Consider the following 26,349-nt stretch of genomic DNA (forward strand, 5'->3'; position numbering starts at 1 on the left):
GCACCCTGTGATAAAACAGCGTCAGTGAGGCAATAGTTAGTGAGCAATACTATACCTGAATTGGACTGGCCTGCCCAGAGTCCGACCTGAACCGATAGGAACACCTTTGGGATGATTAGCAACGTTGGCCGCAGTATCGAACATCAGTACCTCTTCTAGTTCGACTCTTGAGTAAGAATGGGCTGCCGTTTGTTGGCTTGTTTGGGGGAGGGGACCAAACAGCGAGGAAGGATGGAAAAGGAAGTCGGCTGTGTTCTTTCAAAGGAATCATCCCGGCATTTACCTGAAGAGATTTAGGGAAATCACGGAAAACCTAAATCAGGATGGCCGGTCGCGGGTTTTGAATCGTCGTCCTCCCGAATCCGAGTCCAGTCTCTAAACAATGCGCCACCTCGCTCGGTCTGCCATTCGTCCATAGACATTAAGACACCTCATTGAAAGAGTTCTAAGCAGCGTTTAAGCCGTCATAAAGATGAATGGTGGACACAGTGTGACTGTACAAACTCCCGTTACTAGATGAATATTTCTAGTATGCAAGGATTGCTTTATGGAAAGCGAGCGAGGCATAGTGCGCGATTCGCGGAAGCGCGTGGCGCGCGAGATTTGCAACGGTCTCCACCGCCGGGTGGCCACGTGGCCCGCAGCTTGGGGCATTGTTTGGTTTTTCGCGCGTTACGCGAAAACTATGTAGCTTACGGTGAAGAGCGATGAGGCAGTGGATTGAGGTCAGCAATATGCACCTTCTGAAAGATCGATCTTTATTTCAGGTCACGAGCCGCAAAAGTTATAGTAAACTCAAAACCGGCTAATATCACGAATACTGAAAGATTAATAAAAATAGTAAATAACAACTTACAGGGATGAGCGATCACTCATTAAAAACGTTTCGTCATAGCGGATCGAGTGCCGTAGTCAAATGTTAAGATTCACAAACAATTAAGCCCGTAAAGAGCAATAAACAAAGTTTGAGGGGAAATTGTTTATAAAATTCAATAGAAAATTCATGACGTAAAAGAACGGCACTATATATTTTGGGTGGCATCACACGTATTTTAAACTAGTTAAGTTATACTATCCACTTAAGTTGCGATAGTTTTCATTGTTTGCAAATGATTATTAACATTTATCGCCCATAATTAATTAATTATTATAGATATGAAGATTTTGGGCAGTGCAATGTGAAGATCGCTGTAGATTACGTCTAAAAGCGGTGCTACATGCAGTTCTATGTTAAAACTTTGCAGCACAGATGCCAACAAACAAATTTGCGCTAAGTCGCGAAATTTTGAAAAAACTAAAACCTGATTTACGGGCGATAGAATAATCCTAGAAACTAATGTAAGATGGTATATAATATGTACATTTTAGCGCGGTTCCGATGGTGCACTTATTTCTGTCGAGGGATGTATCTATCAAAATTTGTAACCTTAACTGGTGAGAATGGTACTTAACCAGGGGGTTGGACATCCGAGCCTATATAAGCGAGCGGCCATCTTGGCCAGGGGGCACAACCACAGGTGGAAACACAAGCGGCCAAAGACACTGCTAGCTAGGGCATAGCCACCTATGGTAAACTAACATACGCAAACAGCGACAAACGTCGGTAAGCCCCTGCATATCAGCAACACTGACTGGCAACTACCAGCTGCTATTGGAGCCGACCAACAGGCCACAGCAGGGACACCGACGAGCTCGCCCACAGACGCACGAACAATCTGCCAACACTCCCTCACACTGTGCCTCCGGTATATGACCTATCGGACACAAGACCGGTAACAAACCTAACTGTTGCAGGTTGCAGGACGCTGAACGAGGACTCTGTACCAGCACCCAGCGCCAGCCGCCGAGCAGCACAAACGCACAACGTCAAGGTATCGACCTGCATGATACCCACTACTAACAAAGCCTATCCCTGCACAACCTATCGCAGGCAGCAAGACAACCGCTACTGCTCTTGCCGCCCGACCTAACTTTCGCAGAGGTTTTTTTCCCTTGGCTCTTGCTTTGGCACTTTTTTTCCTCTGCCCTTCAAACCGCTACCCTTCGTCAGATTTCGACCAATCTATCTCCAGATGAGCGCGTATTAATGGTTAATCCTAACCAGACGTACGCAAACATCGCAGTACCCACATCCTGCGACACCTCACTTTAGTGAATGGCTCTGAGCACTATGGGACTCAACTGCTGTGGTCATAAGTCCCCTAGAACTTAGAACTACTTAAACCTAACTAACCTAAGGACAGCACACAACACCCAGCCATCACGAGGCAGAGAAAATCCCTGACCCCGCCGGGAATCGAACCCGGGAACCCGGGCGTGGGAAGCGAGAACGCTACCGCACGACCACGAGATGCGCTTTAGTGAATACTAACCCTTATACAGAGATGGCAGTAGACCTTTTGTGTTGGCCATCATGCCGGTGTGGGTGTGGAGGGGCTCCACCTCTTATATGGGCAGGGGTCAGTCGTTGGTCAGTCGTTTTGGGGGGTGGATGGCGAGCAAGCCCCACTTGAGGGTGGCCCATGTGGTCGTTTGAGAATTTCTTCTCGCGCCGATTTATTTCGACAGAGTATTGTTTAAGTGTGCAAGCATATATTTGGTGAACTGGAAGTGCTACGATTATTTGTGTGAGTAAGATTTACGAGGTATACATCGTCGTAAGTGAACATGTGCCGAAATTTGATTTCGCGCCAAAACTGTTAGAACAAAAAGGACAGCCTACATTACTGCTATTGGGGGCTCGTAGTCAAATTATTATTAAAGTAAACTGTAAACCGTCTCACCAGTGCTAATTTCATTGTGTGAAAGAAAAGGACAACGCCAATAAATAGTGATTGAACTGTGTCGTGAAAAACTGATTTTAGTATAATAATCGCCTAATTGTTGTTCCCTAGCATAAACTGTACTTATGTCTGAGTGAATAATTAATTCAAAAACTATAACAAATGCGCGGGTGTGGAAGTGTACTAATGCACCAAGTGTGGAAATCATCCCCTGAGACTTAACGTGAGAACCAAAATTTGCAGCCGGCCGCGGTGGCCGTGCTGTTCTGGCGCTGCAGTCCGGAACCGCGGGACTGCTACGGTCGCAGGTTCGAATCCTGCCTCGGGCATGGGTGTGTGTGTTGTCCTTAGGTTAGTTAGGTTTAAGTAGTTCTAAGTTCTAGGGGACTTATGACCTAAGATGTTGAGTCCCATAGTGCTCAGAGCCATTTTGAACCAAAATTTGCAATAACATTTTTTAACCAACGTTTGTATATGCACACTCGTGTGAACGCTTCAACCGCACTTCTTTATTTTACCGCCCCCTCGCAACAGTCAATAGTAATGTCCACTAACAATGTCCACATACTTTGATCAAATAGTATACTTAGTTGATAGCGGACCACTGAGGCAACGATCAGAGCGACCGCAAGCACATACCGCCGTTTTGTTCTCATTCTTTGAGACTATTATTGTGGTACTATACTTGTAAAACAAAGATAAATGACATCAAAAATTGTGCACATTTAACATTTTTAATCACAGGTTTCATCTTGTAACTGATACCGTAATGTTGTTTGGCTTGCAACTTACTGAAAACCATTGCACTATTGCTTACGAAATAAAGACATTTCTTAACCGTCAACTTGTACTACTGAAAAATATTAACATAAACATTTTATTGATGAAGTGTGCAAACAAACTACACTGCATAAATAATTTATTTTTAAGGATTTCCCATATTTTCTGGAAGATTCAAACAACGGATGAAAAGAGAAAAGTGTTTCATACAGTTACGAGATATGAAACTGTCAAAGTTAATCTGTTGTTAAACTATTAATACAGAAAGATGTGACGCTTAAAACAGTTACAAAGTTTCATAATATTAAAAGGTTTATTTAAAAGGGGGAAAGACTGTAAATGCAGTTACTGAATATCGTCGAAGATTACGAATAGTAATTTAATGGAAGTCTAAAATTGAATGGTATCTCAAGCGACGAGCGACTAAAGTACATCTCTGGATAATGCTACAGCAACATTATAAAATAATCAACAACCGATATACTACGCCGCCGTACCAAGTGCCACAATATGTTGGTGCTAATACGAGGGTGAGTCAAATGAAAACCTTAAATTTGGAATAACAAATCCAAATTTCGCGCCGTTATCCTGTAAGTTGGTAAGCATGCTACAAACAGCGTGCAGAATGGTGTGTAGGTGACAACATAGTGCAGATGCACACATACCGTCGCAGTATCAGTGTAAAGATAGCCGCCCCACTTGCGACTTGCACCAGGGAAGAACAGCGTTCTGTTATTCGTTTTTTGCGTAGTGAAGGTGTGAAACCTATTGAAATTCATCGACGAATGAAAGTTCACAGCAGCAAGTCTACGAATGGAGTAGGAAGTTCGCAAATGCTGTAACTTCAGTGGAAGATGCTCCTCGTCCACGTCAGGCACAACGAGTTGTGACTCCACAGAACATTGCAGCAGTTGAAGCCATAGTGAAGGAAAACCGCCGAGTGACACTGAATGGCATTGCAGCATGTTTACAGATTAGTCATGGGTCAGCACACCACATTGTGCATGGTTCAAATGGCTCTGAGCACTATGGGACTCAACTGCTGTGGTTATCAGTCCCCTAGAACTTAGAACTACTTAAACCTAACTAGCCTAAGGACATCACACACATCCATGCCCGAGGCAGGATTCGAACCTGCGACCGTAGCAGTCGCACGGCTCCGGACTGCGCGCCTAGAACCGCGAGACCACCGCGGCCGGCCATTGTGCATGATGTGCTCCAGTTTCACAAAGTGTCTGCAAGATGGGTGCCACGGCAGCTGACTCCTGAAATGAGAGAACGACGTCTTGATGCTTGTGAAGAACTTCTTCGGCACTTTGAACGAGAAGGTGATGGCTTCCTTGCAGGAATCGTTACTGGGGACGAAACCTGGGTTCACCTCTACCAACCGGAAACGAAGAGAGCGAGCAAGGAATGGCGCCATTCCTCATCACCGAAACCAAAGAAGTTTCGAACAGAACCATCAGCAGAGAAGGTCATGCTGACTCTCTTTTGGGACAAAAAAGACGTCATTTTGGAGCATTACATGTCTAGAGGGACCACTGTCACCACAGATCTCCTAAAAAATCATCTGCGGCCTGCAATCAAATCAAAGTGACATGGATTGCTGTAAGCAGGTGTCCTTTTGCAACATGACAATGCAAGGCCTCACACTGCCCGTAAAACAGTTGGAACAATCACAGACCTGCGTTTTGAGTGTCTTCCTCATCCACCATACTCGCCAGACCTTACCCCAAGTGATTTTCATGTGTTTGGACCACTCAAAGACGCAATGGGAGGAAAGAAGTTTCGTTCTGATGAATAAGTACACCACGCGGTGCATGAGTGGTTGCGCGGACGACCAAAAGAATTTTTTTCTAAAGGAATTTATGCAGTTTGTAACCGCTGGAGGACTTGCATTGAGTGTGGTGGGGGGGGGGGGGGGGGGATTATGTTGAAAAGTGATACAGCTTTGTACCCCTTCTGCACAATAAGTAATATTTAAAAAAATATTTAAGGTTTTCATTTGACTCACCCTCGTAATAAATATTCCTGGATGGAGCCTCCAAATAGATTAATAGTACATGCAGATACAGCTACATACTTAAGTGTGGAATTACATGAAGCATGATGTTCGCGATACGCGTACACTCGGTCACATTAGAGCAAGGCGTACCGCTGCACGACGTCGGTTAAGGCAGGGACCGGGGCATCGACCTATGGCTCGAGGCGCGGCGTTACACCAACGCTCGTTTAGAGTCTCCGGGTCGGGCCTAAGTTAACACATACGGCACATACGCTGACGCGGAACGGGCGTTGTCCAGGGGAGGCACGCGTCGCCAAACTTGCAGCCACCAAGGCCGGCACAGCCCTATAAAATGCCGCCGTAGCCTCGAGGGGCATCAGTCACATCGCTGTCACCGCCGCTGACAACCGACGTCACCATGAAGGCTTTCGTAAGTGGCGATCTCTGCTGCGCTAGGCGCTCTGTCCTCTCCTGTCTAAATCACACATACAAAAAGGGATGTGTGTGTGTGTGTGTGTATGTGTGTGTGTGTGTGTGTGTGTGTATGTTCAAATGGTTCAAATGGCTCTGAGCACTATGGGACTCAACATCTGAGGTCATCAGTCCCCTACAACTTAAAACTACTTAAACCTAACTAACCTAAGGACATCACACATATGCATGCCCGAGGCAGGATGCGAACCTGCGACCGTAGCAGTCGAGCGATTGCGGCTTGGAGTGCCTAGAACCGCTCTGCCACAGTGGCTATGTGTATGTGTGTGCTTTCCAGCGTATCTCTTGAATGCATGGAGCAACTGCAATCATACATGACACTTACCTGTATGTAAATTCGTATGCTAAAAAATTAACAGTTGGGATAAGACGTTCCAAGCACACTTAGAGATTCGGATGGGAGTGTGAAGGACGTGACAAGTAAAAATAGGTAAAACTAAATATATTACTGTAGCATCAATAGTTTTCGAGGTTAGTCGGCGAACTGGTGACAGCACAGACATTAATTTTAGAGGTGAGAGGTTCTATAGGAAGTGGTGGCATGTCAACCATAACTGTGGATTTTTAGAGTAATTTTAACCAATATATTGCTTATTATCTAAAAAAAAGATCTATGCGACCAGGACATTCTCCGAGAGGGAAAGGGAGAACTCAAGTAAAGTGAGAGGGATGAAGAAATCGGGAGGGAAGAGTGACACGTAAGGATAATTCTGGAACGCCTGGATAAATGTCACCCAAACTTCTCAAATGATTTAATATTAAGGAAAAAAAATATTGTGCGGACACAACAACCGTAGTAGGTGCAAGGCTGAAAAAGAGAAGATTATTTTCAAATATTCAAAAACGACGCCGAACGTTTTGGTCGAGCGATTCTAGGCGCTTCAGTCTGGAACCGCGCGACCACTATGGTCGCAAGTTCGAATCCTGCCTCGGGCATGGATATGTGTGATGTCCTTAGGTTAGTTAGGTTTAAGTAGTTCTAAGTTCTAGGGGACTGATGACCTCAGATGTTAAGTCCCATAGTTTCAGAGCCATTTGAACCATTTTTCGAAAACGACAAATACCAAAGTCGAATTTATACTGGATTGCCAAGCCGACTGAAGATAGTCTTGATAAATATAGTATGTCTGTGGAAGTTCGGTCAGGACCGAAAATCTTAATTCGGAAAGGGGGAGAATGAAACACTGTTTTTACTCGATACCATTTATTCAAATGGATCTCCATTTTAACTTCAAGTGATTACAATATAAAATGAAACCAGGATTTCTGATCTCTATAAGGTGCTCGTATGAGTGAATATTACCAAACTATCACTTTACTTAATCGTGGTTGCAAAATACTGCCAAGAATTATTTACAGGAGAATGGAAAAACGGGCAGATGCTGAACTCAGGGAAGTTTGGGTTCCGGAGAAATTTAGGAATAGGCGAGGTAATACTGGCCCTACACCTTATCTTAGGCGACAGACGAACCTACGTTTGTAGCACTTGTAAACTTAGAGGAAGCTTTTGACAACATTGACTCAAAGAGACTCTTTGAAACTCTGAAACTAGCAGGGATAAAAAAAAAAGCAGACCGGAATGTTATATACCGCTTGTACAAAACCAAACTGTAGTTATCAGAGCCGAAGGACATGAAAGGAATGCCGTATTTGAGAACGGAGTGAGAGAGGGTTGTAGCCTATCCCCGATGTTATTCAATCTGTACATTAAGAAAGCAGTGAAGGAAATCAAAGAAATACATGGAGAAGGAATTGAATTTCAGAGTGAATAAATAAGAACTTCGCGGGTTGCCAATAACATTGTAATTCTGTAAGAGTCAAAAAAATGGTTCAAATGGCTCTGAGCACTATGCGACTTAACTTCTGAGGTCATCAGTCGCCTAGAACTTAGAACTACTTAAACCTAACTAACCTAAGGACATCACACACATCCATGCCCGAGGCAGGATTCGAACCTGCGACCGTAGAGTGTAAGAGTCAGCAACGGACTTGGACGAGCAGTTGATCGACATGGACGGTGTCTTGAAAAGATTTCCTGGGCATCAACAGAATTAACTAGAGCAATGGAATGTAATCGAATTAAATCAGGAGCCGCTGGGGGAATCAGATTAGCAAATGAGACGCTAAAAGTAATAGTTCACTTGTCCTACTGGGGTAGCATAATAACTGATGATAATCTGAAACGTAGAGACAAAACAACATACCTAGGTGTCGTGTTGGACAGATCACTGACATACAAATATTATTGCGAAAAGACCCGCTAAAAGACTACGGCCAGGAACAACATCTTGAGGCAACTATTGAATGGTAAATGCGGAGCCAGACTGACTGTATTAAGAACAGCTGCCCAAGCACTTTGCTTTTCCACGGTGGAATACGCGTGTCCCGTACGTTTCACATCCGCACATGCCAAAAAAGTCAGTACAAGCCTAAACGACATATGCAGGCTAAGAACAGCGTGCATGAAACCCAAATCACTTGGGAAGCTACATAAAGGGGTCAGATTCTCAGACACTGAATCCCGAAGAGCTGCTCATCAACACAAAGAAAAATTTAAATAGAATGTCGCGCGTCGCGTCCCCCTACACATTGCGTTATGAGAACCTATCAGACTTAAATCGCGCAAGAGATCCCTTAGCTATATGATCCCCGAAGGATTACCCTGGCTCACAAGAGATGCCCAGCGGTAGTGCATCAAGCTGAAGGATTTGAATGACTCGCATCAGAATACTTGTAGCGCCTGTCGAAACAAATCTAATTAAATGGGACCTAAAAGACGAAGTAGGCAACAAATGCGACTACGGTGAAGTTCAGGGCGTAGAACATCTTCTACCATGTTCCAACTGCCCCACGGGATGTACCTTTGACAACCTTTGGCTTGACAAGAAAGACGAACTGGACGTGGCCCGATGTTGAGTCGAAAATCTTTAAAAGAAATTTTCCGGACGCAAGAACATAAAGTAATCGATGATAGCTGAAGTAGAGAGGATGTGAAATGCAGACTGGCTATAGTGAGGAAGTCTTTTCAGAAATACAGGAATTTTTTTACGCCGAATGTAAATTATAAGCAATAGGAAGTCTTTTCTGAAAGTATTTGCCTGAAGTGTAGCCTCGTATAGAAGTGAAATATGAATGACAAGCAGTGGAGACCAGAAGAGAACACAAGCTTTTGAAATGCGGTCCTATACAAGAATTCTTAATAACAGGTGGGTAGATCGCCGCCGGCCGCTGTTGTCGAGCGGTCCTAGGCGCTTCAGTCCGGAACCACGCGGCTGCTACGGTCGCAGGTTCGAATCCTGCCTCGGGCATGGATGTGTGTGATGTCCTTAGGTTAGTTAGGTTTAAGTAGTTCTAAGTCTAGGGAACTGATGACCTCAGATGTTTAGTCCCATAGTACTTAGAACCATTTCAACCATTTTTGGTAGATCGCGTAACTACCGACGAGATACTGAATCGAATAAGGTTGAAAAGAAATGTGTGACACAACTTGATTAAAAGAAGCGATCGGTTGCTAGGACACGTTTTGAGGCATCAAGAAATTGTCAGTTTAGTACTGGAGAGAAGTGTGGGGTGTAAAAGTTGTAGAGGCAGACCAAGATATGAATACAGTAACGAGGTTCAGATGGATGTAGGTTAGAGTCGGTTGATTGGATACGTTCTGAGGTATCAAGAAATTTCGTTTAAGAATTGGAGGTAAGTGTGGGATGTAAAAATTGTAGAGGGAGACCAAGATATGAGTACAGTAAAGACGTTCAGATGGATGTAGGTTATAGTATTTATTCGTAGATGAATTCTGTAGAGGCTACAGCAGCGCAATAAGCAGCATCGAAGCGGTCTTCGGACCGAAGACAACAAAAACATCTGAGAGCATCATGTTACTTTTGCGGACGGCCTTATCTTTCTTCCTCAAGGATGCAGCTATTCTTGTATCAGTAAGAGACACAGCTTATACAGTATACAATCAACTTCGCGTAAAATTTTCATTAAAAAGACTTTGTAAGAGACTCTCGTACATGATATATACGCTGTCTGTATATTTTTAGGAAATGTGTGCGCCACATATGTTTTTACTCTATAAACACATTTCATTCCCGAATGAGATTTTCACTCTGCAGCGGAGTGTGCGCTGATATGAAACTTCCTGGCAGATTAAAACTGTGTGCCCGACCGAGACTCGCAGTTGGTAGAGCGCTTGCCCGCGAAAGGCAAAGGTCCCGAGTTCGAGTCTCGGTCGGGCACACAGTTTTAATCTGCCAGGAAGTTTCACATTTCATTCCGTTTGCTACTTTCTTTGGAAAAGTAGGTAACGTGGCAAGGTATGACAATCATCTAGTTACGTTTTTCGATAACTTCCATTTTTCCGATGGGTCATCATGCCATTTATATTGCAGAATCTGTTTCGGGAACGATTCTCTGCAAGTATATGTTCAAAAAACTATAAATCTGGGTTCGGAGAAAGTAGCGACCGCAGCTACGTACAAACATTTTTTCTGTGTCTTCAAGCTGTGTCATGTACTCAATACAACGACACATAGAACTACGATAGATTCAGACGACGATAATGTGCAGTCCATTTCAAAACATGTGAAGTAGATTTTCAGAAAAAAACTCATATAAATCGCACTAGATTATATTCACGTTCATTGTTAATGAACGACCGAATGATTCAGGCATCCGAAAACTACAGTACAACGGCATTTATTCCATTCTACGACGGAGCGACGTGGCGCAGTGGAAAGTCATTGGGCTTGCATCTGGGAAGACGGTGATTGAGATCCCCGTATGGCCATCCATATTTTGGTTTTCCTGTGGTTTCCCTGAGTGATCATATTTAAATAACGGGACAGTTTCTTTAGAAAGTACACAGCCAATTTACTTTCTCAGTCTTTCTCAATCCGAACTTGTGCTCCATCTGTAATAACCTCTCTTGAACGCTAAGCACTGGTTTTCGTTTATAATCCAGCTTCCAATTGCGGCATACCCTCAAAAACTGGTACCCATACTAGGTAGATATGGTATCACATTATTGTTTCGTCGGCCGTGGAAAATTATATAAATGCTGCTTTCAGCTGAACATTACCTTTTTTTAATACATAGCGTTTACAACATACGATGTAAATGTCACAAAAATTACTTAGGGTATGCAGCCCGAAGCGTGTCTGAGCGCAGTATTGGACACAAAAGTCATTTAAGTACAGAAACGTTGGAAATTCAGCGACAGCGAAACAAAGATTTCCAATAGGATATAAGAACTTTTCTGAAAATTCGAAAATCTTACAACTCATCTTATGAGGACTTTGTAATTTGAAAAGCTGTAGAATATCGTACGTATACTATTAAATTTAAATCATACAGTGATTGTAGTTAACGGAGCCTGGGGCTGGGCGCTAGAAACTGCTTTATTCTCCGATTCCCACATTTTCGGATGCAAATCCCGCCATAGGGTAAGTCACTCCACAAATATAGTAGGTTGAGGAGACGTAGCCTACACAAACAATTCGTTCCCAGCAATAAGCCCCTGAGCAGAGGATGGTGAATATCTTCGAAACACCGAGTTCAAACGTGAACACCGAGGAAATTTTATAAAGATGGTGATCCTGTGATGATGTTACAAACTTTCAAGAACGATAGAGAAGGATAAATAAAACAATCTTAGGTAAGGTACCCTGGCCCGGAAACGATCGAGTCGAAAGCTAGAACCGAAAACCGTTCTGATACCTCCATCAGTAGAATACATGTACCGATACCCTTGCTTCTAGGATAATCAACTTTCAGGGACGATAGTATGGACGTTATTCAGCGGTTGTTCACGTATTTGGGCAGGCTGAACCAGACTCATCTGAAAAAATGAAAAAGTGACTATTCAAACATACCGATATCTTATCTAAAAACTGGCACTACTTAACCAGTGTAGGTTGTCTAACAGCTTTCAATCATGTAAAACCAAAAAAAAGTTTAAGAGTAAAGGTGGAGATCCTTTTTTTTATATAATGATCTGACACTAAGGATTACTATCTACAATTTGTCATACTTTTCGGCAAACTACCTTCCACCTGAAGAATGTTTTGTAATGTTAGAACGTGTTACCTAATGAATTCTTTGCCCCTTAGATAATGTTGCAACTAAATCCGAAAAAGAGTTAGGTCAGTTTCATTTTTGTCACCCTGTATGCGATAAAAGCAACATCATAGGTATGTACACGTAGCTGTTTGGTCGCTGATATGATGCACACAGCGACAAGCTAGACCACTTAAGTAAGTATTAAACAACTGTGGTGTCAAGGGGTATTTAACTCCCAAACATTCTGCAACTAGCAGAACAGTACGTTACATCGTAAATTTCCCATAACATTCATAGAATAAGGCAACACAGATTGCATCACTACCAGTGTATGTTAATAGTGGGTTTTCTCTATTACCATATGCGAACTAAAGAAGAAACGTACCTACTTACGACAGCGCTTCGCAAAGCACAGAACTGTAACGGTATCTTGCGAATTATAGACACATGCGCCCCTGAATATAAATTACCTGCTACATACTTCAAAGCTAAGCCAAGACAGGGACGCCTCATGTATTGACGGCAGGGATTGACGAGCGCTGCCGACGGTGGTTGTGAAAAATGACATCAAATCAACGGAAGGAAACTCTCGTGAGTTCCAAAGTGCTGCCTACAGTACAGACAGCAGAATACTTGTGCGTAGGGAGTTAAAAAGAATGGTATACAATGATCGAGCAGCTCCTCACGAGTCACGCATTTCTGTACTCAGTGCTACACGACGCTCGAGGTGATACAACGAGAGACGCCATGTGACAGCGGATGACTGGAAATGAGCGATTTGGACTGCTCAATCACGCTATACAGTGTGGCAAACCGATGAACCAATTTGGATTTGGCGAATGCCTGAAGAGCATTACTTGCCGTCATGTGTAGTGGCAGTAGCGCAATACGAAGAAGTAGGTGTTACGGTATCGTGGTGTTTTCGGGGTTTCGGTGTGGCATCCTTATTGCGATTAAGAAAATGCTAAATGCGGAAAGATATGAACAAATTTTGCAGAATTGTTTACTGCATATAGTAGAGGAAAAGGTCAGAGACCAGCGCTCTATCATAAGCAGCATCTGTCAGCAATGGTTTGTGTACAAGCCGTCATAAAGGGGAAGGATAGATATACACTACAGCAAGTGTAGGTGTCCTCATTCTTTTGATCAGACAGTGCCTTGTTGTTGTTGTGGTCTTCAGTCCAGAGACTGGTTTGATGCAGCTCTCCATGCTGCTCTACCTTGTGCAAGCTTCTTCATCTCCCAGTAGTTACTGCAACCTACATCCTTCTGAATCTGTTTAGTGTATTCATCTCTTGGTCTCCCTCTACGATTGTTACCCTCCACGCTGCCCTCCAATGTTAAATTTGTGATCCCTCGATGCCACAGAACATGTCCTACCAACCGGTCCCTTCTTCTTGTCAAGTTGTGCCACAAACTCCTCTTCTCCCCAATTCTATTCAATACCTCCTCATTAGTTATGTGATCTACCCACCTAATCTTCAGCATTCTTCTGTAGCACCACATTTCGAAAGCTTCTATTCGCTTCTTGTCCAAACCATTTATCGTCCATGTTTCACTTCCATACATGGCTACACTCCATACAAATACTTTCAGAAACGACTTCCTGACACTTAAATCTACACTCGATGTTAACAAATTTCTGGTCTTCAGAAACGCTTTCCTTGCCATTGCCAGTCTACATTTTATATCCTCTCTACTTCGACCATCATCAGTTATTTTGTTCCCCAAATAGCAAAACTCATTTTCTACTTTAAGTGTCTCATTTCCTAATCTAATACCCTCAGCATCACCCGACTTAATTCAACTACATTCCATTATCCTCGTTTTGCTTTTGTTGATGTTCATCTTATATCCTCCTTTCAAGACACTGTCCATTCCGTTCAGCTACTCTTCCAGGTCCTTTGCTGTCTCTGACAGAATCACAATGTCATCGGCGAACCTCAGGGTTTTTATTTCTTCTCCATGGATTTTAATTCCTACTCCGAATTTTTCTTTTGTTTCCTTTACTGCTCGCTCAATATACAGACTGAATAACATCGGGGATAGACTACAACCCTGTCTCACTCCCTTCCCAACCACTGCTTCCCTTTCAAGTCCCCGCTCTCATAACTGCCATCTGGTTTCGGTACAAATTGTAAATAGCTTTTCGCTCCCTGTATTTTACCCCTTGCCACCTTCAGATTTTGAAAGAGTATTCCAGTCAACATTGTCAAAACCTTTCTCCAAGTCTACAAATGCTAGATAGTGCATATCTCACGGAAAGACCATGAATGTAAAAGAGAAGCCGGCCGTTGTGACCGAGCGGTTCTAGGCGCTTCAGTCCAAAACCGCGCTGCTGCTACGGTCGCAGGTTCGAATCCTGCCTCGGGTATGGATGTATGTCATGTCCTTAGGTTGGTTAAGCTTAAGTAGTTCTAAGTCTAGGGGACGGATGATCTCAGATGTTAAGTCTCTTAGTGCTTACGAGGGAACCTCCCCATCGTACCCCCCTCAGATTTAGTTATAAGTTGGCACAGTGAATAGGCCTTGAAAACCTGGACAAAGATCTATCGAGAAAACAGGAAGAAGTTGTGTGGAACTATGAAAAAATAATCAAAATATATAAACTGAGTAGTCCATTTCCAAGATAGGTAACATCAAGGATACCGTGAGCTCAGGAGCGCCGTGGTCCCGTGGTTAGTGTGAGCAGCTGCGGAGTGAGAGGTCCTTGGTTCAAGTCTTCCCTCGCATGAAAAGTTTTCTTTCTTTATTTTCGCAAAGTTATGATCTGTCCGTTCGTTCATTGACGTCTGTTCACTGTAATAAGTTTAGTGTCTGCGTTTTGCGACCGCGCCACAAAACCGTGCGATTAGTAGACGAAAGGACGTGCCTCTCCAATGGGAACCGAAAACATTTGATCGCAAGGTCATAGGTCAATCGATTCCTCCACAGGAAAACACGTCTGATATATTCTATACGACACTGGTGACGGCATGTGCGTCACATGACAGGAATATGTTGTCGATCCACCTAACTTGTACGCTTGGCGAATGGGTAAAAAGATTCTTGTACCTGCCCGATTTAGGTTTTCTTGTAGATGTGATAATCACTCCCAAAAAGGTGATGAAAACATAAGTGTTTGTCACATAAACTGCAACAAATGAATGCAACAGTTTCACAGTCGCACAGTTTTCCCTGTGCTCTGTCAAAACATATGTTTTTAACGTTTTCAAATTTTTCCGTGTGTAGACCGTCAAATCTTGCATATGTCCAAGCAAATCTGAACATGTTCTGGAATTTTGGACAGCGAAGCTGATTACGTGTGAGTGCCTGAACTTTGATAATTGTCTGAAAATAAAAAATTAAACTTTTCACTAGAGGGAAGACTTGAACCAAGGACCTCTCGTACCGCAGCTGCTCACGCTAACCTCGGGACCACGGTGCTCCTGAGCTCAGATGATCCTGGATGTTGCATATCTTGCGCATGGACTACTCAGTTTGTTTATTTTGCTTATTTTTTTCATAGTTCCACACAACTTCTTCCTGTTTTCTCGATTGATCTGTGTTCAGTTTTTCAAGGCCTATCCACTGTGCCAACTTATAACTAAATCTGAGGGGGGTGCGATGGGGAGGTTCCCTTATTAGAGCAATTTGAACCATTTTTTGTAAAAGAGAAGATTCGAATTCATATGCAAGGTTGCCGAACACTGTTCTTCCCACGTGCCGTTCGCAAGTGGAAATAGAAATGGGGATGAGTGGGGGGTGGGGGTCGGGGTGGGGGGTGGGGGGGTGGGGGGGTTGTAGGTCGTACAGAATTAGCCTCTACCACACACTGTAAGGCGTCTTGTGGAGTATAGTCGCAATGTTGATGTAAGCTTTTCGGAAGTCTACCGACGTTATTTTTTTCCACTTCTTGAACAACAGACAGAACCCACCCACAAAGCTGCTGAACGTGACACTATCACAATTCAGTAATTGTTTCGTCATCTGATTTATTCTCTAAGGTGTTGTAGATATTAAATCAGAGAAATCGCTACATGCCAGTCTACCGTGTCTGTAAAGGAACATTTATATTCCACAGATCAACGTATGGATTAAGAAATCTGACAGCTGGTGCTATCTACTGCACACTTCCATGCCAGTCGTGGACGGAGTACACACAGTGAACGGTTATCTTAGTCGGTCTGTGCATGCCGCTTTTGGCGCTTGTCTTAGGAGAGACAAAATGCTTTTAAACTTATCAGTAAAGCCAGATTCACAGAAAATTCAGAAGTTCACACTACCACCGACTGTCCGAATGAGCTGACTATTCTGTCCCGACTTAACATTAAGTGAATAGCGCCGTTTATCCCTCAGTTTCATCTCCTTGGATTACCATAAGACATCCTCTGAGAGTACAAAAAAGACTGCATGACCGTTTTTTTATCAGTAGGTACAAAATTTTCACGAGCCATCCAGATATTCCGCATCTTGCTAATGAGGATGATGATGATTATGGCCACGATCGTGGTAAGAGTAGGACTTTATGTAGTCGACATCGTAGCGTTTACCGCCCATCTACGCTGATAAGCAGATATACCGTAGATAGAGATGTCATCGTTTAACAGTTACAAACAAAGATTTTGTTTGCTGTAGCTGCTTCGTCCATGTAAAGTACCAGCCACACAGTGAGCGGTATAGTATTGATCTACACAAGAGTATTTTGCAACACGTGTTGCTTGCACTGCAGGCGCCACTGTCAGATGGTAGGCACACGGACAGGATACAGCAGTTATCGTGTCTAAACACGAAACTTTCGCTGTTAACCATTAATGTTTCAGATTTCGTTGCAATTTCTCAGTGCGGTAACAAGCAACCCGGCTGGCTCGGCTCCCGTCATGAGTTCTGTTTTCTCATCATACCTCTAATCTGAATGCCTTTGCTTTTTGAAATAGCTTTCTTGTCATTATTTTCAGCTCATCTAGATTTTCAGCAATTAACGCTAATCTTTTGCAAAGGCATGTACATTCACTTTTATTCTTACGCTGATTTCCTCATCTGCGTTCGAATCCTGGCTCGGGCATGGATGTGTGTGATGTCCTTAGGTTAGTTAGGTTTAAGTAGTTCTAAGTTCTAGGGGGCTGATGACCTCAGTTGTTAAGTCCCATAGTGCTCAGAGCCATTTGAACCATTTTTTGAACCTCATCTGCTTCGCCTGTTGCTTCCTGTGTTATTACAATGATCAAGAATGATGATATTCCGTCTTCTTGCCTGACCCATGGAATATTTCACAGTTCAGATATTTCTATTGGCGACTGAGAACCATGCACTGAAGAACATCACATCAGTATGTACGTCATATGCAGACTAATAATTACAGCCATTACAAGTTGTATGTTTTAGGTTACGTAGTATCTCTAACTGCACGTGGTAAGAGCAAGGTATTAATGTTTATTTTCCGCGGGGCATTAGCTCAGGTGTCCGGCCGCTGTGACCGAGCGGTTCTAGGCGCTTCAGTACGGAACCACGCGGGTGCTACGGTCGCAGGTTCGCATCCTGCCTCGAGCATGGATTTGTGTGATGTCCTTAGGTTAGGTAGGTTAACGTAGTTCTAAGTCTAGGGGGCTGATGACCTCAGATGTTAAGTCCCATAGTGCTCAGAACCATTAGGCCAGGTGTTGAAGTGGTGACGCAGGGACACAGAATGGTGAGCCTATCTGACAGGGGTAGTCCACTTAGTGGTGCAGGTACGACCGTGCAGACAACATCAGGTAATAAATTCTGTGTTGTGTTTACAGGTACACTATTCGGTGCAGAGAAAAACAACCAGCATATTGATGTTCGTACACATTAGAATACCACATATAAAAGTATTTGCACTTATACCTGTTACACCCTGTATTGTAATACACCTGACAGTGCCTACAGACTGGACAAATGCAACAGTAAACAAAGCTTACTATCACCTTCCCTTAGCCAGGACCCGATATTTCACCCTCTGACGAGGCTCATTAACGAGTCAATTAGGTTTACTGGTATCCTCTATGTAACTCGGCTGCTGCTACACGGTGTGTTCTGTGTTTGCAGGTGTGCTCTGTGCTGGTGGTGCTGCTGGTGGCGGCCGTGTTCGCCCAGGAGAAGGCCAAGGAGACCCTGAAGGGCGCCGAAGCCTACTACGCCTACGCCGCCCCCTACGCCTACAGCGCCTTCGGCTACCCCGCGATCGGCCCCTACTCCGCCTTCCCCTACCCATTCTTCTACCGTTGAGTGTGGACATGTGGGACTATGTTGGAACGCCGCTCTAGAAACGCCTAGTTCGTTTTTTGTCTTTTTCAAATAAAATTTTATATAAAATAGATGTTCACTTATTTATTTGTTCGCCGATGACATTGTAATTCTGACAGAGACAGCAAAAGACTTGGAAGAGCAATTGAACGGAATGGACAGTGCCTTGAAAGGAGGATATAAGAAGAACATCAACAAAAGCAAAACGAGGATAATGGAATGTAGTCGAATTAAGTCGGGTGATGCTGAGGGTATTAGATTAGGAAATGAGACACTTAAAGTAGTAAAGGAGTTCTGCTATTTGGGGAGCAAAATAACTGATGATGGTCGAAGTAGAGAGGATATAAAATGTAGACTGGCAATGGCAAGGAAAGCGTTTCTGAAGAACAGAAATTTGTTAACATCGAGTATAGATTTAAGTATCAGGAAGTCGTTTCTGAAAGTATTTGTATGAAGTGTAGCCATGTATGGAAGTGAAACGTGGCCGATAAATAGTTTGGACAAGAATAGAATAGAAGTTTTCGAAATGTGGTGCAACAAAATAATGCTGAAGTTTAGATGGGTAGATCACATAACTAATGAGGAGGTCTTGAATAGAATTGGGGAGAAGAGGAGTTTGTGGCACAACTTGACAAGAAGAAGGGACCGGTTGGTAGGACATGTTCTGAGGCATCAAGGGATCACAAATTTAGTATTGGAGGGCAGCGTGGAGGGTAAAAATCGTAGAGGGAGACCAAGAGATGAATACACTAAGCAGATTCAGAAGGATGTAGGTTGCAGTAAGTACTGGGAGATGAAGAAGCTTGCACAGGATAAAGTAGCATGGAGAGCTGCATCAAACCAGTCTCAGGACTGAAGACCACAACAACATTTATTCATTTACCTATTCCTCTACTACAGTTTTACTGTTGAAGCGTCCCCTTAGAAAATTAAGAATGACAGAGCTGGAAAAACTCTTACGTTATTTGATACAGAAACAGCTGAGTAAACCTCAACGTACTCAGACATTTCTCTCTTCACTTATTCTGATCATCACTAAACTGACGCACAATATTTTAGCTCAACGCAATCTGACTTTCAATAATCCCTACAAAAGAATGGGCGTGAGTAACAATAACCTATACCTTTCATGAATCACTTACCTCACAAAAATCTTCGTTACTCGAACTACTGCAACACAGCGAGCACCAATACTGAAAGCTAAATAAAAGGCTCTAACTACTGAAGGCACTAACTACTGTCAGGCATATCTTTACAAATTTCCTTTTTCTGGCGGACACACGTCTAAACGTCCGCTCATATTAACATATCAAAACTCTGGCTTCTCTCTCCCCACATCCACCACTGCTGGCGGCTCAGGTTTTCATGTTGGTAACGCCATGTAACGCTGTGTATGAAAATCACTGACTGTGCTGTATACAGTCTGTGGCTGGTTGGACTCATTGTTGTAATATTCGCTATTGTAGTGTTGGGCAGTTGGATGTGAACAGCGCGTAGCGTTGCGCAATTGGAGGGGGAAGCTCTCCTGCGAACCTAGCAGAACTAGCACTCCTGAAAGAAAGGATATTGCGGAGACATGGCTTAGCCACAGCCTGGGGGATGTTTCCAGAGAAGGTTCGCGGGAGAGCTTCTGTAAAGTTTGGAAGGTAGGAGACGAAGTACTGGCAGAACTAAAGCTGTGAGGTGGGAGCTGAGTCGTGCTTGGGTAGCTCAGTTGGTAGAGCACTTGCCCGCGAAAGGCAAAGGTCCCGAGTTTGAGACTCGGTCCGGCACACAGTTTTAATCTGCCAGGAAGTTTCAACCTCTCCACAAGATTACGACGTTCGACGGCGGCAGCTCCACGAGTATATGTGAGGGATACTTACAGTGATTAGTAATTTGCATTGTAAATCCCATTCAGTGATATATTACATTTTTAACCTATTGCATTATTACCTGTGACAGGTTCCTGATTCCAAAATTCCTATTTGTATGACCAATTACAGTAAATATGTAAGAGAATATAACACAGTTAAATAAAATGTTGTCCCTTTGAAAAAATCATGAGCAAATCTAAATTAACTAACAGATACTTTCCATTAAAACAATCCTTCAGCCGAGTATTCTTTTATTTGAACCTAATTATTTAATTTCATTTAATTTGAATTCAGGCAGTAAACAACGTAAATATTGAAAGAAAAATCGTTTATGCTTCTATATTATCATCGTGTGTCGATCGCTTGGTGTACAGTACTTAATAAAGAATTTCATTAGTTTGAAAGAATGATTTTCTGATCTAATTAAATTCATCTAAAAACAAAATTTGTAAATAAAGCTGCTGGTGTCCTGCGACGTCTATGAATCGTGTTCATTTCAGGGTTACGGTACTCACAGTACGTTTTATCGTATTAAAAATGTTCTGTCAGCATTATTAAACACAATGACTTAAACATGATAAATTCAGTAATTTTGGGTAATATTTGCATCAGTAGACAATATATTATATGTATTCAGTAAGATGTCCGAAAGATCAGATACCATCTTACTGTATACATATAGTTAAGGCTCACCGGCCACTTGACCATCTTCTTCTTCTGTGCGAATGCACAAACAATGCCCGAACTCTTACGGGAATCGGCAACGCGCCGCGAGTGATGAGTATAATGGGCGGGGGCACTACGAATGTAGTGCGGGACAATACATTGAAAATGTGGGTTTCGTGGGAGGCGTGCAAGAGATAAATCCCTGCAGTCGTACTATCCTCTGTGTCCTCGGTGGTTCAGATGGATAGAGCGTCTGCCATGTAAGCAGGAGATCCCGGGTTCGAGTTCCGGTCGGGGCACACATTTTCATCTGCCCCCGTTGACGTATGTCAACGCCTGTAAGCAGCTAAGGGTTTTCATTTCATTGTAATTTCACAATATTATTTAACCGAGATGTAGTCGCAATCGAAAATTATGAAAGCTACTGCTGTAGTCAGCTGATTTTGCAGTGTATTATTTCAAAATCATTCGTCATTCCAAGAAACTAAATTATTCAGCCTGTGCAAATATTTATTATCTTGAAAGCTCAGTATCTGTATTAATCCTTTTATTCGTTAATAATTCCCTATCAAAATTGTTGTAGCTGAGTGAATTGTCATTGCCATTTTTGGCAGTGATTTGTACATGTTTCCCCCACTGCTTTTGCTTTAGAATTGATTGTCGGGAGTAACTGTGGCTGACAGACTGTAAGGGCCGGATACGTAACCGGAACAATTAACAGGTGCTTTTTGTCAATAATTTCTTGTGACAAATTACCTTCGATGTGGTAGAATGTTACCCTCGGAAAACGATGACGGATTAGCTAAATGCCCGACACAGTCTCATGTTCTACGCCTCGAATAACAGCGCCTGACATTATTATTTACTGAGCGTGAAGTAGTTGAGGAGGTTCAGGCATGGCTCCCCCGTTCACTTTATTTTAATCTTTTAGGTTTCTAGCTATGGGGTCATTTAAAGCAATTCACGTGTTGCGCACTCGTGGAGAACGTGCACGCGTTACAGGAGCATCTGCCCCACGTACGTGACAAAATGCAAGGGGGAACAGGTATATTCTCAAAGGTTCATGATTCTCTGAGGAGGAGTGAAGGATGTATAGGACTGAGTGGTCACCACACTTAACACCCGCTGTAGCGTCGACAGACGGTTACCATAAGGCGTAATGGTTCATATCTCGGAAAGTATTTGAGAAGTGGAAATGTCAAATTTCAAATTTGGCAGGATAATCAACAAACAATGTATCTCTTTGTATGCAAAAAATTGAGAAGGTTTCCTGATAGCACAAAATTATGCTGCTCAACTCATCACTGCAAACAATTATGAGACAAATTAGAAAATAAATAATGTGTTAAGAGCGTCCTATGTGCCATACCTGCGTACTGATTAGTTCTAAGTGCCGACAAAAAAGTTTTTGTTTCAAGTGCCATTAATACTGAGACATTACATTTTATTTATGATAGCAGAAGCACAGAAATCGGCATTAACGTTTTAACTAGTTGAACTCTACTCACAAAAACCATTTCTCATATCTTTTGAATTTTTTATACGAGAATGACAATACTGAATTCAATGAAAAAAATCTTCTAGTACTGACATCTGTTTCTTAGACAACTCCCTTCTCGGGATCATATGTTGCTAAATTTACTGTACAGCTCCCTGTGTTGTTGAGGAAGCTCTTTCTGTATTCCAACTGATAAAAAAGGCTGGTCTTACACATGAAGAATGGCGTGCCATATATTGGACATGGCCTTTATTCTTTTCAGCATACTGACATGTACCTATTCTCTTTCAGAATAAGAACTTTTATAGCTATTGAGGATGAGTATGAGACACTTCGTTCACACTACGCTTGTAGAACTTGCACGTCTGCACTGACAACGATATTTCAACAGCGTATTTAAACTCAAAGAAAGTCTGTACTCAGGGGTTCATGACTCTCTGAGGAAAAGGACTGAAGGATGTGGAAGACTGGGTGGTCACCACACTTAGCACCTCCTGGATTGGACTTACATGGAATCGGTTCATAGCTTTAACTGACTAAACAATATTGCGTAAATTTTGCGTAACAAATGTCTTGCTTATATTTCTTCGTTTCTCTATAAAAAAAACACTGTACAGCTAAAACCTCTGCGCCCACTCGCCAAAAACTTGTGTATTTCCTCAAACCATCCCAGGCTAACGATAAACATCATCAAAAACTAAATGTTAGAGGTCTTAACGCGTGGCAACTGCAACTCCAGAAGGTACAAAGAACAGGCGCCAACTAATAATGAATTTTGGAAATATTTTCTCCTTGATTTGGCACTTGGAACAAATCGAGGAATATGCAAAAGAGTACCGAGAACATAAAAGCACTGAAAACTGGTTTGGTGCGAAAATAACACTTAGAACGTTTGACATTTCCACACTTTGTTTTGGGACTCGTGTTTATTAGACTTCTTTTCTACATTTGGGCAGTACTCCTCTGACAATCTGAGACACGTTTCTGAATAACCTGTATATGTGTGGCGTGTTTAAGCGTGATCCACAAGTAATTTTATTTTATTTTCATACGTTGTACAACCCCCCCCCCCCCCCCCATGAACCATGGACCTTGCCGTTGGTGGGGAGGCTTGCGTGCCTCAGCGATACAGATGGCCGTACCGTAGGTGCAACCACAACGGAGGGGTATCTGTTGAGAGGCCAGACAAACATGTGGTTCCTGAAGAGGGGCAGCAGCCTTTTCAGTAGTTGCAGGGGCAACAGTCTGGATGATTGACTGATCTGGCCTTGTAACATTAACCAAAACGGCCTTGCTGTGCTGGTACTGCGAACGGCTGAAAGCAAGGGGAAACTACAGCCGTAATTTTTCCCGAGGACATGCAGCTTTACTGTATGATTAAATGATGATGGCGTCCTCTTGGGTAAAATATTCCGGAGGTAAAATAGTCCCCATTCGGATCTCCGGGCGGGGACTAGTCAAGAGGACATCGTTATCAGGAGAAAGAAAACTGGCATTCTACGGATCGGAGCGTGGAATGTCAGATCCCTTAATCGGGCAGGTAGGTTAGAAAATTTAAAAAGGGAAATGGATAGGTTAAAGTTATATATAGTGGGAATTAGTGAAGTTCGGTGGCAGGAGGAACAAGACTTTTGGTCAGGTGATTACAGGGTTATAAATACAAAATCAAATAGGGGTAATTCAGGAGTAGGTTTAATAATGAATAAAAAAAATAGGAGTGCGGGTTAGCTACTACAAACAGCATAGTGAACGCATTATTGTGGCCAAGATAGACACAAAGCCCATGCCTACTACAGTAGTACAAGTTTATATGACGAGATAAAAGAAATTATTCAGGTAGTGAAGGGAGACGAAAATTTAATAGTCATGGGTGACTGGAATTCGTCAGTAGGAAAAGGGAGAGAAGGAAACAGTAGGTGAATATGGATTGGGGGGAAGAAATGAAAGAGGAAGCCGCCTTGTATAATTTTGCACAGAGCATAACTTAATCATAGCTAACACTTTGTTCAAGAATCATAAAAGAAGGTTGTATACCTGGAAGAATCCTGGAGATACTAAAAGGTATCAGATAGATTATATAATGGTAAGACAGAGATTTAGGAACCAGGTTTTAAATTGTAGGACATTTCCAGGGGCAGATGTGGATTCTGACCACAATCTATTGGTTATGAACTGCAGGTTGAAACTGAAGAAACTGCAAAAGGGTGGGAATTTAGGGAGATGGGACCTGGATAAACTGAAAGAACCAAAGGTTGTAGAGAGTTTCACGGAGAGCATAAGGGAACAATTGACAGGAATGGGGGAAAGAAATACAGTAGCAGAAGAATGGGTAGCTCTGAGGGATGAAGTAGTGAAGGCAGCAGACGATCAAGTAGCTAAAAAGACGAGGGCTAATAGAAATCCTTGGGTAACAGAAGAAATATTGAATTTAATTGATGAAAGGAGAAAATATAAAAATGCAGTAAATGAAGCAGGCAAAAAGGAATACAAACGTCTCAAAAATGAGATCGACAGGAAATGCAAAATGGCTAAGCAGGGATGGCTAGAGGACAAATGTAAGGATGTAGAGGCTTATCTTACTAGGGGTAAGATAGATACTGCCTACAGGAAAATTAAAGAGACCTTTGGAGAGAAGAGAACCACTTGTATGAATATCAAGAGCTCAGATGGCAACCCAGTTCTAAGCAAAGAAGGGAAGGCAGAAAGGTGGAAGGAGTACATAGAGAGTTTATACAAGGGCGATGTACTTGAGGACAATATTATGGAAATGGAAGAGGATGTAGATGAAGATGAAATGGGAGATAAGATACTGCGTGAAGAGTTTGACAGAGCACTGAAAGACCTGAGTCGAAACAAGGCCCCGGGAGTAGACAACATTCCATTAGAACTACTGAGGGCCTTGGGAGAGCCAGTCATGACAAAACTCTACCATTTGGTGAGCAAGATGTATGAGACAGGCGAAATACCCACAGACTTCAAGAAGAATATAATAATTCCAATCCCAAAGAAAGCAGGTGTTGACAGAAGTGAAAATTACCGAACTATCAGTTTAATAAGTCACAGCTGCAAAATACTAACGCGAATTCTTTACAGACGAATGGAAAAACTGGTAGAAGCGGACCTCGGGGAAGATCAGTTTGGATTCCGTAGAAATGTTGGAACACGTGAGGCAATACTAACCTTACGACTTATCTTAGAAGAAAGATTAAGAAAAGGCAAACCTACGTTTCTAGCATTTGTAGACTTAGAGAAAGCTTTTGACAACGTTAACTGGAATACTCTCTTTCAAATTCTGAAGGTGGCAAGGGGTAAAATACAGGGATCGAAAGGCTATTTACAATTTGTACAGAAAGCAGATGGCAGTTATAAGAGTCGAGGGGTATGAAAGGGAAGCAGTGGTTGGGAAAGGAGTGAGACAGGGTTGTAGCCTCTCCCCGATGTTATTCAATCTGTATATTGAGCAAGCAGTAAAGGAAACAAAAGAAAAATTCGGAGTAGGTATTAAAATTCATGGAGAAGAAGTAAAAACTTTGAGGTTCGCCGATGACATTGTAATTCTGTCAGAGACAGCAAAGGACTTGGAAGAGCAGTTGAACGGAATGAACAGTGTCTTGAAAGGAGGATATAAGATGAACATCAACAAAAGCAAAACGAGGATAATGGAATGTAGTCAAATTAAATCGGGTGATGCTGAGGGGATTAGATTAGGAAATGAGACACTTAAAGTAGTAAAGGAGTTTTGCTATTTAGGGAGTAAAATAACTGATGATGGTCGAAGTAGAGAAGATATAAAATGTAGACTGGCAATGGCAAGGAAATCGTTTCTGAAGAAGAGAAATTTGTTAACATCGAGTATAGATTTAAGTGTCAGGAAGTCGTTTCTGAAAGTATTTGTATGGAGTGTAGCCTTGTATGGAAGTGAAACATGGACGATAACCAGTTTGGACAAGAAGAGAATAGAAG

General features: G+C 42.6%; 1 long non-coding RNA gene across 1 annotated transcript; it reads left to right on the plus strand.

Moving 5' to 3' along the window:
• The first annotated feature begins 5,869 nt into the window (after positions 1-5,869).
• Positions 5,870-18,415, plus strand: LOC126253505 (uncharacterized). Its single transcript, XR_007545983.1, has 2 exons — positions 5,870-5,998; positions 18,169-18,415. It is a non-coding gene; the product is annotated as an uncharacterized LOC126253505 (long non-coding RNA).
• The last annotated feature ends 7,934 nt before the right edge of the window (positions 18,416-26,349 follow it).

The sequence above is a fragment of the Schistocerca nitens genome, chromosome 4 (assembly GCF_023898315.1).
Source record: "Schistocerca nitens isolate TAMUIC-IGC-003100 chromosome 4, iqSchNite1.1, whole genome shotgun sequence".
Taxonomy (NCBI): Eukaryota; Metazoa; Arthropoda; class Insecta; order Orthoptera; family Acrididae; genus Schistocerca; species Schistocerca nitens.